We start from the raw sequence: 12,452 nt of genomic DNA on the forward strand, positions 1-12,452 counted from the left end.
CAACAGAATTTCAGCTTTAAGCATCTCCTCTTTCTCTTCCCTCAGGTTTTCAGCTCTTCACAGCACTAAAAGGGTTAATGTCACCCAGGCCTTGCAGCTGGAATGTCACTTATCGCTGTTGCTCACATGATCTTTTGCCAGACAGCAGGGCAGCTTCAGCTGAATCTTGGCCACACTGGAGAGGGGGAGCGCGTCTGCACATAGCAGGGCCCTGGGGGGGTTCCGCAGGTGGACCAGGGCCCATGAGGCGGTCAGAATTTAAGTGGCTAAAGAACTTGTCCATATTCAAAGTGGCCAGCTGATAGGTTTTATCAGGTCACAGAGGAAGCTGTAAGCACCCCTTTGCAAGAACATCACTTCCGAGACTATGCTTTGCTAACCCATCCCTTCATAAGAAAGAAGCACAAGAGCAGCATCCTCTACTGCTCCCACCAACAGCAATTTTTCTCTGATTTCTAGTTAAAAATGCATTGCCAATGATTAGCAGTATTTTATTTAGACTAGATTTAATGTTCTCATCTCTTACAAAACTAAGGAAGCTGAGGAAATTCTAAGGGTTTGAGGCTTTAACAGTGAACATAGAGCAGCAGGGCAATGTGTTCTCTCAGTTTCAGTTTCTACATTGCTAAAGGCCTGAAGAATTATTTTAATGTTCTTTTAGACAAACATTTAGAGAATGCTTGTATGACAAATTACTGCTTTTAAATCTCACTGTCCCTTTGCTGAACCATAAAGAGTTTGTACAGATGCAGGTGCACAGCTCCAGGGTAGGAAATGCATAAAAATGATCAGAGGCTGAATTCTTGACTTGTAGGTAAGAAAAGCTGTACCAATGTCAGTTTGAGTCACTGTCCCTAAAATTGACTGATCCATAAATTCGGTGTCTGATTGCATGACCTTAGTTCATAATTGGTCTCCATTTTGATAAAATTAAACTGAAATATATTACTATTCACTGCCATTAATACATTTGTGCTGATTTGGGACACATGCTTATGTAACATCCAGTTTTACTTTGCTTGGCAAAAGCTTAGCATTCAGACTTCAGTGCCTTGACTTCCCTGGTCACTTCACTCTTTACTGTGAAGCAAGTCCAACTCTCATTTCCCAGTGTTTCCCAGGGCATGATGCTTCAAACAAACACATGAGACTGCAGGAAGAGAGAGAGAAATGTTGCAGCAAGTGAGAAACGTCATAACACAGACATCCTAATTTTAGTATCACTGATAAATTTCTAAATTATTAAGCTTGTCACTTTAAATAGACCATTCCAGACTGTATAATCAACTTACATTTGATTAAATATTTTCTAATTTGACTTAGCCTTATCATCAAAGAGATTTTTTAGTTCACAAAAAATGTGGGGATTCAGCTCACCTGTATGGAAGGAAACAGTGAATTTGGGCTGTTGGAACAAAACTTCTTCATTTGATTTTTCTTAAAAATAACATAAAAGTAACAAAAAAGCTCAAGAAAAAAATCCAGACTTAATGGGCTGATCCAGGGTTACTAAGCTTAACTGGCAAAAGTAGATTAAGACATTTTAAAAACTTTACCTTGGTGAATTAAGAAAAAAAACCCTATTAATTCTGAAAATTCCAGCTGAAATATGACATGGAACCACCCAAGAGGCTCAGCATGGAACTTCACAGACCTAAACAACTGGAGACCAGATACTAATGAGTAAAACCAGAAGTATTAGTCTGTAGCGAATAAAATAATTTTTTTACTCATCTGGTTTGGAGTAATAGGCTGTGGGGGAGAATTGTCACTTGTAGAAGAAATACAACTTTTTAGAGTTTACTTAATGAAATTTACATAAAAGAAATATTTTTCCTTATCTTGGCATATCAATTTTTTATTTCAAATGGTAACATATCTGTTAAGGTTTTTTTAATTCTCTATCTTTTTTTTTGGGCTATAACTGTTAACAAAATGCACTGCAACTTTAGAAATAAGTACTCTTAAAATTCTTTGTTGTGATTTATGAATTAATAACATGGAGCTCAAACAGTAGGTATGGAGCTAGACGAAGTATATTTATTTATGGTTTGATGTTGAATTTCATAATTGTAAAAATAATTTGAGTCAAAATGAAAAAGAAATGTGATCATCTTGGGTTCTGGAAAAACAAAAGTGATATCAAAAATAATTCTCTTTAAATTTAAAACTTTATATGTACCAGTTCTTATATGCTGCACAATGTTTTTTTCTAGATGTACTAGTTGGTAAAACAAAAGATTTATTCTTTATGAGATTTTACTGCTTATCTCCTTAAATTATTATTGCTAGAAGTATGGTTGGAAAATAAAACTTTGCATTTTACAATGTAACACACTTTAAAAAAACCCAACAAAACAGTACAAAATTCAACAAGCATTTGTGAATTATTTCATCTCTCTCTCACCAAAACCTCAATTTTCCAACAAATTGCTGGTTCTATTCTGTGTTCATCAGCATTAAAATCTGAAGAGCTGAAAATCTTCATGCTTCAGTGAGATGCACTTCTGGCTGTGCTCAGGGAGAATTTCCCCTCAGTGCAGGAGCCATCACAGCGTTGGCGTTGCCAGAATCCCAGCACCCCTCCCACTCCCTCCCGAGCCTGCTGCTTCCCCAGCCAGGGCCCATGAACCCACCTCACAGCTCCTATCATTTCAGGCAGATTATAATTACAGCCTAAGTAAACTGACTTTACAAGTCATGACAACATTTAATTCAGTCCATTAATCCACCCCTAACTGTTCCACAGTTCTACAGAAAAACTCACAGATGTCTCTAGTATTTACAGCAGGATCAGTTGGAAGGTGACTGCATCTGATTCTCAGGAGAAGTTTCTTCTCAAAATCCTTCATATTAGAAGAGGTGCAAAGCTGCTCTCCTTTTCACATATTCCTGGGCAAGCAACAGGTAAATCTGTCTGCTCAGCCCTTCACACATTAATGTGATTTTCAGCATGAAAAAGATTCTGAGAAACTCTTGCCAAAGGCACAAAATCATCCAGTTACACTGAAAACAGCAGTCACCACAAGGTGGATAAATCCTGCATGACCTACCTCTGTGGACCACAGATTTCCTTCAAATTATCCCAATCAAATAAATGTGGGGTTTATGCATATTTTTACACAGAAGAGTTCTTGGTGGCAGAAAGTGCTATCCTGAGATATAAGAGGGTTTGATGTAAACTTCACAGATTATTGCTTGGAGCTCTCACCATGACACAGGGCCAAAAAGCCCCACTCCAAATTCCCTGATTCCCTTCCCATGGGTACATTTCCCAATAAGACAAGGAGAGTTTTTATATTTAGAGAGTGAGGGCACCAGATAGTGATTCTGGGGATGAAGAATTAAGGTTGAATAACAGTACATGCATCGAAAGGCTAAGAAAAATATTTCTCTCCACAATGTCACACGGAGCACAATGGCAGCAACATGTCCCCAGTTTGTCATCACTCTCTGATCCTTTGGTGAGCAAATGTCCTTTTACATTCTGCTCTTGGTTCTCTACTTTCCTCACAGTGTTTATCAACCCTTGTTTTAAAGTGATTTCAGCCCTCTGGATATCCCATGGGAAGGAAATTCCTTTTGTCTCACAGCCTTAATGCAACCTACACATATTTTCTCATTATATTCTCACTTACCAACATGCTTCTAGGTCTTGGACTATCCCACTGCATCTCTGTGACCCCAAAAAGATGATCTGAACCACCCTGCAGTGACCAGTCTGCAAGCTTAGGTTTGGTATCTCATTCCTGACTTTTTTCTCTTAACATAAAAGATATAAAATCGGGACATCTGGAATATCCCAGGACCATTACAGCATTACAGAACCTGGCTGCAGTTCCCCCAGAGGGCTGTGAAGCCCTCCCAGAGCTGGGACTTACCTGAAGAAAGCAATAAGGACTGCTGTGTGCAGTCCAAAGCAAGTCAGGCAGTTCTGCACAGTTGGATGCATGGCATCCCTGGTCACTGAGAGAAACTTGTGTGGAGGTCATTTGCACTTTGAAAATACCAAAATGAAAAATCATTACGTACATAAAATTCCTGCCAATTAACAGCCATTTTTCTGTCCCTGTACCAAGGGGTTTACCTGATTGTATAGAGCCAGAGACAAGAGATCAAATCATAAAGTTCAAAATGTTAAATTTTAGATGTTAATTTTTTTCATGTAATATCACTTCTATTTCAGACAAGCTGCCATGCTGAGTCTGCTAAGAAGAGCATGAAGATGCACCAGAGATTCAGGAATCCAAACTTCAGCTCATTTCTATTTTGTATGTCTGTCTGTGTGCATGTATATAGGCTTCAATGTCCATAACTCTCTTTTACCTGTGGTCCTTGGATTAAGAACAAGGTTTCATCCCTACTATGACCATTTGCTGGCACTGGTTAGGTATGAAAAAGGCTCCCTCTCCAAGAGCCTTCCTCTCCAGCCTCATGGGTTATCACAGCTGTGAAGAAGAGAAGTGCATCGTGTTGGTCCAGTTTATACTAAAGGAGATGCAGACGATATTCCATTACTGAGCATTCCCTTCTTCCTCCAAGAGATGCTCTGCCAAACCGCAGTCCTGGCAGCTGTCCTCTAGGATGACAGTCCTTTCGAGGAAAAGATATTTTCACTTGTATGGATTTGGTGTTTTTTCCTTTTTTTCTGTAATGATGTGTAAAAAAATTCAATGGAGGGAGGAGAAGAAAAGAGTAATTAAAACACATAAGCAGCACCAATAATGTCTTTCAATGAGCTAAAAATACTACAGCTTTATCAGAACCCCCTGTATTGACTAATGTGCTTGCATCCTAGTTGCAAAGATTTCACAGAGACCTGTAGTATTAGAAAATGGCAATCATTCTTTATCAGCAAATTAATTACTGTTGGGCATTTACATGCAGATCATCCAGTGCAATTCATCACAGACCAGGGAGGGCCAACATATGGAGAGAGACTATTTACAGGAGCTTGTAGTAACAGATCAAGGGGTAATGGCTTTAAACAGAAAGAGAGCAGATTTAGATTAGATATCAGGAAGAAATTTTTTACTGTCAGGGTGGTGAGGCCCTGGCACAGGTTGCCCAGAGAAGTTGTGGATGCCCCATCCCTGAAAGCTGGATGGGGCTTAGAGCAACCTGGTCTAGTGGAAGGTATCCCTGCCCATGGCAGCGGGATGGGAAAAGAGGTCCCTTCCAACCCAAACCACTCTGTGATTCTTCATGGGGAAGAATGAGTTAAACAAAACCAGGACTTTAAGTAGCAGACTGCCATGGGGCTGACTAGCAAAAGCTTGCAGTCATATTTTTACCAGGGCAAGACTGATAATGTAGATTTTTATTGGATCAGCAATTACTATAAAAGCCATTAAAGGTCAAAATGGATAAATATCAAGTCATATAAAGCCCATCTTTAGCTAACAGCAATTTGGAAGGTTGTGCTGTTTCAATAACAATTCATTGTACAAAAGCTGCTGAAAATGTATCAGAGTTCCTGTAGAAAACCTGTGTTAAAACTGCATCTTCCTAGCTATTAATAATACTACAACAAGCATCATCCTGTATCATATCAGTGGGTTTTAACTGTTCTTCATAAATATTTCTGGAGTCGGCTGAATTAGACTTCTAATGATTTCTCCATTAAATGTGGTTTGATCAATTTTTACGGCATTTCCCGAGGAATGAAATCAAACAAATGTCATGCTGGACTTGCATTTCCTCTATGGGTTTTTGAGGCATTCCTTTAAAAATATATTTTTGTTTGACAGCAGAGACATCAATTTGACAACTTGCTTTACAAAATTAGAGTAGCTTTCAAGTAAGGTAGTTTTGCCGGGTGATCTGTGTACTACTTCTGTGTTATTTGAGGCTTCAGCTCACATCCCAGTCACACGGGGCAATTTGTCATTATCTCTGCTAATGACTGTGTGAATCTGGATCAAACAGGGGAGCTGATAAGTAAACATGTTGATTTTGGAAATCAAAGAGCTTGATTTTAATATTTGTCATTAAAAAAGTGACACAGCTTCCTAAATGCTACAACATGGCACTGCGAAAGATGAGACATATCACTTATCAAAGGTATAATTTTAAATCTAATTTGAGAGCAGAGGACATGTGAACTACCATGAGTCAGGCTACAGGGCCATCAGTGCAATGTCATGATCCTTAGCCTGGCAAGTAGCTCCTGCTTAGAGAAAAGCAACAGCCACTGCTGAAGTTGATTGGAATAGCTGAATATTATATGTTCATCTATTACCAAGATATCAAGGGTCATTCTAGTTTAAAAATGAAGGGATTTGTAAAGCTATATTGTAAAAAAATTCAGGAAATGTAGGGCTGAGATGAAGAGGAAAAATACATTGAACTTAGCTAAAATCACCTCATTAAACTCCCGTTTCATTAGCACAGCTTGTTAAATCAGTCACTTAAGACTTAACGAAGGTCTATCCACTGCAGCAGCTGTGGTCCTGCAGGGTTCTAGGTAGAACATCAATCGAATTATCCTGAAAAACAGCAGAGAAGGCTCTAACAGCTTCCTCATTCAGGTAACAGGAACTTCTGCTGGTACAACTGAACAGAGAGCAAGTTGTTCAGGAAACCTTTTTCAAGTCTTTCAAAACCACTGAAAATGATCAGATTTCAGAACACCTGAACAATAGCTCTGATTAATTATGATCTATGCTGAAAGAAAAATAATGGGTTAACTACCTTGTAATGGGAGCCTGTGGTGAGACAGCAGAAGACTTATCCTTTCCCCTCTTTTGAAATATCTTTCCTTGTGTTAAATAAAATATATTAAATCCCCTTTTGATTTCATATTATGGTCGGGAGTAAGGCTGAGTAATATCCGTTTTCTGTAGATTCAGGAAATAAGAAGTTAGAAGACATAATTTTAAACTTTTTATCTTGTCCCACCTGAGCTCTTGAACTAATCCCCAAACTTTCTGCTGGTTGAAATCATACTGTTTAAGAATAATTTATGTTTTATTTTAAAGGCATTGAGTAACCTGGAAGATGAAAAGTCAGTGATGTCAGCTATATGCTTTTTACCACAACTATGTGATACCTGAATACTTTTTAAAAAGGGGCAAATTCTTCATTAAAAAAAAAAGTGGCCCACTGAAGAACATGGAACTGCATCTATTTGCAAGCCTGAGAAATACAATTTCCTGCATTGCTAGAAAAAATGACTAAACTTCAGCATTAGTCTACATTTGTTCCAAGATCTGGCTTCTTCCATGTTCTATTGATATAAATCTGATTTTTCATAAATATATACAACCCTGGACTCCATTGTGCTTCGTTACAGACCTAAACTGGAGTTACCTACAGTGACTGGCATTGCTGTGAGATAAAAAAACCTCCTCAAAACCAGACAACAAACCAGTCCCAACAGTGGTATGAAGAGTTAAATTATTTAACACAAGATTCAGTCAGCTCAAAAAGTCAGCATTCTCAAATCTCTGCCATTCTTTTACATACTTCATAGCAGACTGGGTCTCCATATGTTCAGAATAATCCAACTCATGGTGAGACTAATCTCCCGAAAACTAACTCATTAAAATAATGTCAGTGATTTTATATGCCTGACTTGTGGAAACAACTCATGGGAGAATGACAGGTCCTATGTGCTGTAGTGCAATGGCACCACTGCCACTGAACTGACCTCTATGGATAGTTTGAACTCCAATGCTGAATTTGGCAACTTAATTTCAGGCTTACTGGAATCCAAGAGCAACATGCATGTATCTGTCCTGTCAGGAGAGCTTTTGATGATGCTTATTGGCAGAGGATTTCATCAGAAGAGAAATCTTTTGGCCAGGCTTCTATTTCCAGAAGCTAACTTATCGTTATACTCTTCAGCAGTCAAATAGATCATCCCTCAAATGAGTGATTGCAACAGCAGTAGCATTTGGAGGTTAGAAAGGATGTGATATCAAACACAGGCCAATACTGCAATGCTGTCACAAAAAGGGAAAACCTGCACTGGGTTGAATTCATGGATGTGCAAAATATAAAAGATGTTCAGTGTTTTTATCATTGTTCTTGGCTTGGGCTAAGGTTCAGTGTCAGTGATTTACTGCTTTTGGTTCTGGTGTTACTGACCAAATTAATTGCTGATGTTATGACACTGATTTACTCTTTGTAGTGCTTTAGAAATAGGTACCACTCTCATGAGCCATGGCCCTCCTGTTCCAGGGGCTTTACCACAACAAGACAGAGTTGTGGTCTGTGCTGAAAGAACTCCCAGTGGAAAGCAAGGGATGCAGGCAGATGGGAGAGCAGAAGGAGCCAGAGCATCGATACTGGGCGCTGCAGTTGGTCCTGGTGTCAGCACTACTGCAGCCCGGCAGCGCCGAGCTTGTCATGCACACCAGAGGAATTTAAGGTGGGATTTGAAGGAGGGAAATGAAACGGCTTTGGGAATTTTTAGAGGGAAACACTCCTAAATAAACAGTGGGCTTGGACGGCTCACATCTTGGCTGAGTAGGAGGGAACTGCCACTTTGATAAAGCATGGGCAAAGTCTGTGAAGGAGTTTGAAATAAAGACAGAAGGTGTGCTTGATGCCATGGAGAGGGGGAAACTCAAATGGGGAGGAAGATGACATGGTCAGAAGGGCCACAACAGGAAATTAATTTTTACAGCACTATTTTGAATTGGTACCGGAGAATGTGAACAGGCAAGAGGACAGACATGACAAAAATGTATGGGAATGCAGTGTAAGGGGACTAAAGCATGGATGAACTTTTCCCAGGCAATAAAGAAAGGAAAAATGGGGTAATTCCTCTCTTTTGTTCAGTTTTGCCTGTCATAGAGGAGTTTTTTCCAATCTTAGGTAGAACTCTTAATCTGCCTATGTCTCAGATCCTTCCCTGTAGAAGAAGGATAATAACATTTGTTCTTGTTGTTGTTAGGAGATATTCCTTTTCGGCAGAGAATGTTCTGACCATGGTTTATTCCTCACTTAGTACAAGTCTGACCTTTTATCAAAATTGGATTTAAACTGAAGCAATAAATAATAGTATTTTTAAAAAGATATCGACAAATGTAAAGCAGCTTGAAAAAAGCAGAAGATACGAATCAGACAAAACAGGAAGGAACCACTTTGAGAATGGAACTTTATCCCCAAGTTTTGCATGCTCTCAGTAAGAAACCCACTGCACTGGCACAGCCACAGCACCAACACCACATCAGGGCAATACATCACTTTATTTGTAACGTGGATGTCCGAGCAGAAAAACACAAATACCCAAGTGGATGCTGTCTGCTTGGACTTCTCCAACGCCTGAGATGCATCCCTACTGTTTGCTTGGTTTATCAGTTTGGGGTTTTTTGATTGTCACAATGCATTCAGGAGGTAAGGGTTTGTTGACTTCCCTCCTGGCCGGATAACACAGACAAATGTGTATTAACTGCAAGCCAAAATGACTCGGGAGGGAAAATTCAGAGAACTGGACATGTTTATAGATATAGTAAAAAATTATTCAGTTTTCTTGTTTCTTCCTTCTCTCTGATTCATTAACTTACATTATTTAGTTAAGAGAAACACACCTTCTGCTGATCTAAACTAGAACGCAAAGATTCACGCTCTTTCCAGCAGAGATTTTTGGAGTTTTTTTGTTTTGATTTTTCTTTGTTGGGTTTTTTATTATTTATTTCTTTTTCATTTATGGTTTTGTTTTGTTTTTTCTGTCCTGTTTTTTTTCCCAGCTTTCTTTGCTTCTTAATTCCTATTAAGAATTGTATTTGGGTTTGTTGAAAAGCTGTATTTAGGCTTGTCGAAATATTCCCTTTGCAAAATGTATAGTATCTAGGTAAATTTGACTTAAATTGTTAGCACACACCCTCTAGCAGAGGGCAGCTCTGGCCTTTCTTTGGGAGGTGAAATATTGACCTTGATCCATATAAAAGTAAAATCTGTGTTAACAACAACAAACCTGAAAGACTTTTAATAGAGGGTACATACTTAAGGATTTAAAAAAAAAAAAAATCTTACTGGAAAAGGACATTCCCTTCCTTGTTTTCCCCTTCCTTGAAAGAATCAGTATAATGAGGGAAGAGAGAACAGGTTGGTACCATGAAAACTGAGGCTTCATGTAAGAAAAAAATCAATCTCACTGTAAAAGTACTTCTAAAAACTGCATACAGGGAGACATTCTGGTAACAAACAAAAGGAAAAAATCAATCTGGAAACAAAGCTTGTTTTTACTCTTGTGATGAGAACAAGATTCATGTTGAGAAATTAAATTCCAATGTAGAGTCCATGTTACATCTTCTCACTCAGGTGTAAGCATCGAGAAACAGAATGTACAGCCAAGTCACAAGAGAGAGCCACTTCAAGAAAAGTGCCTGGGAAGACATTAATACAATAACTGCTTGAAAAGAATTATGAATATTTGTATATGTTTCAGCTGCAGCATATCCCACTGCTGTCTCAAAGGGAATCTTCACAAATTAAATTACCACAGTAAAGGCTGTGGGTAATGTTTGTATAGTATGAAGCCCATCTTTTTTCTGAAAGTATGTGATTAATGTGCTTCATGTCATAAATCTGGTCAGCTGGTAGGATGATTAATCGGACACACTGGTTCCCTCTCTCAGATCACTCCTGGTTTATCGATTATTGCATGGCTTTTTCTTCCCTACAATTAGAGCTCACTAGTTTTCACTTAAAATGATCAGATTAGACCTGAAATGTTTACAGTGTGTAAGCTAATTCTAGTCACTTGAAACTTCACGTAGCATATATTTTGGCTAAATCTGATTAGAATGGACAATTGACTTCTGATCCGTGCTCTCTCCGAGGGACAGCGCAGCAGCTCCCAACATGCAATTAGACCGAGCACACGGAGTCCCCTGCGCTGGGGGAGGCAGCAGCTCCTGGCCAGTCTGCCACTTACCATTACCCAAACCAACAGAGGATGTCACTGAAACAAGAGCTGAAGTCAAAAGGCGGAGAGAGACTGAAAGTGCCTGGTCTCTGAGTGCTGTAAATGACCTTCAGATATCTCCTGTACGTGTCAGGGAGTCTGGCTCTATTCTCAGGCAAGAACCCACGATGATGCTTTTCTCAGTCATAAAATACTATTTTTGAAATACCATTCTTGTACTTTAAGACTCCACAGGATAAATAAAATTTGTGGTAGGCAGATCTATTTGTGTTTACAGGAGGTGTTGAGCTCTTTCTGGATTCTGGACCATTTATGGTTGTCCATGGCTCCTTCTTTCTGCTCTGCTGTTCAAGGACTTCAGAGCTCTTAGTCATAATAAACCCCTACTGTCTATTCTCTTCTCATCTGCCATGACCCCTCAGATACTTCACACAGTCAGACACATTATTCCTTAAAATCAGACCTTTTCTGCTCTCTGTAAATAGGTATCCTTTAACTCCAGTTTCCTCCTTCCTCTTTTCTGCTCATGCTTTTATTCTTTTCATTTCTCAGATTCTACAATTTTGCTTTTCTATCTTCTCACTCCTATGAAGTCCTCAGAAGCTCAGCCTCTGCACTGTCCATTATTTTACTCAACCACTTTTGACTAAGCCTGCAAACACACTTCTCAACCCTTGGCATATCTCTTCCACCAACCTTTGTCTGTGGTGCTTCTCCCCTTGCTAACAGCTAAATGTAGCTGCCACAAAATGGGTTGCTTTGGCCTCTTACCCAAGCCAACCTTTCAACTTGCACTGCAGAAAGAATGTTAGTCCAGATTTTACCACTGGCCTCCTGATTGCTGCCTTGCTCTTAAATCTGCTCTCTGATATGCTATTAGCTTTTTATAGGCACTACACCTATTTTCTTGAGCCCCTTCATGATTCCTCTGTGAGTCACTGCCATCAGATGGAGGTTACCTCTGCATCTTTAGCTGTACAAAAATAGTTGCACTTGCCCTTGTACATTTTCATGACCTTCCTCTTCCCAGGTCTCTCCTATTCACACAGCTCTTTTATAGCATCCCTTATATGCTTTTCAACAAGATTCTTTAAGTCTAACGTACAACTCAGGAATAATCCCTAAAGTTCATCCTTCTTTTAAGTTCCTCTTTAGAGTCTCTTCAAGAATGCCCCCCACCATGCTTCCTGTAAAGAATTACCAGGACTGGCCAGAACACAAAGATCTTCAGCTATTTGTAGGTGCCTCATTGTATGCATCTGACATTAATTTACTGTCTTGGTTTGAAAGACAGGTGTCTGCTAAGGAAGGCAGAAGCCTCCCTTGAAATGGCAGATGTAGCCCCTTTCCCTCCGAGTTATTATAATTTTGAAATCAAGGGCTTTTAGGCAAAGATGTGGGAAATAGGAATAACAGTTCTTTACTATTATATGTATAACCAAACAAACAACAATAACTATGGCAGTAACAGCAAACACAAACCCAGTCCCAGCCTTCTCGGCTGTCAGGCCCTTTCCCCTCGGGTGCAGTTCCGCTCGCAGCCGGCAGGGGCGCTGGCGGCTCCCGGTGAGCA

This window comes from Corvus brachyrhynchos, unplaced genomic scaffold, assembly GCF_000691975.1.
Source record: "Corvus brachyrhynchos isolate BGI_N302 unplaced genomic scaffold, ASM69197v1 scaffold187, whole genome shotgun sequence".
NCBI classification, from domain to species: domain Eukaryota; kingdom Metazoa; phylum Chordata; class Aves; order Passeriformes; family Corvidae; genus Corvus; species Corvus brachyrhynchos.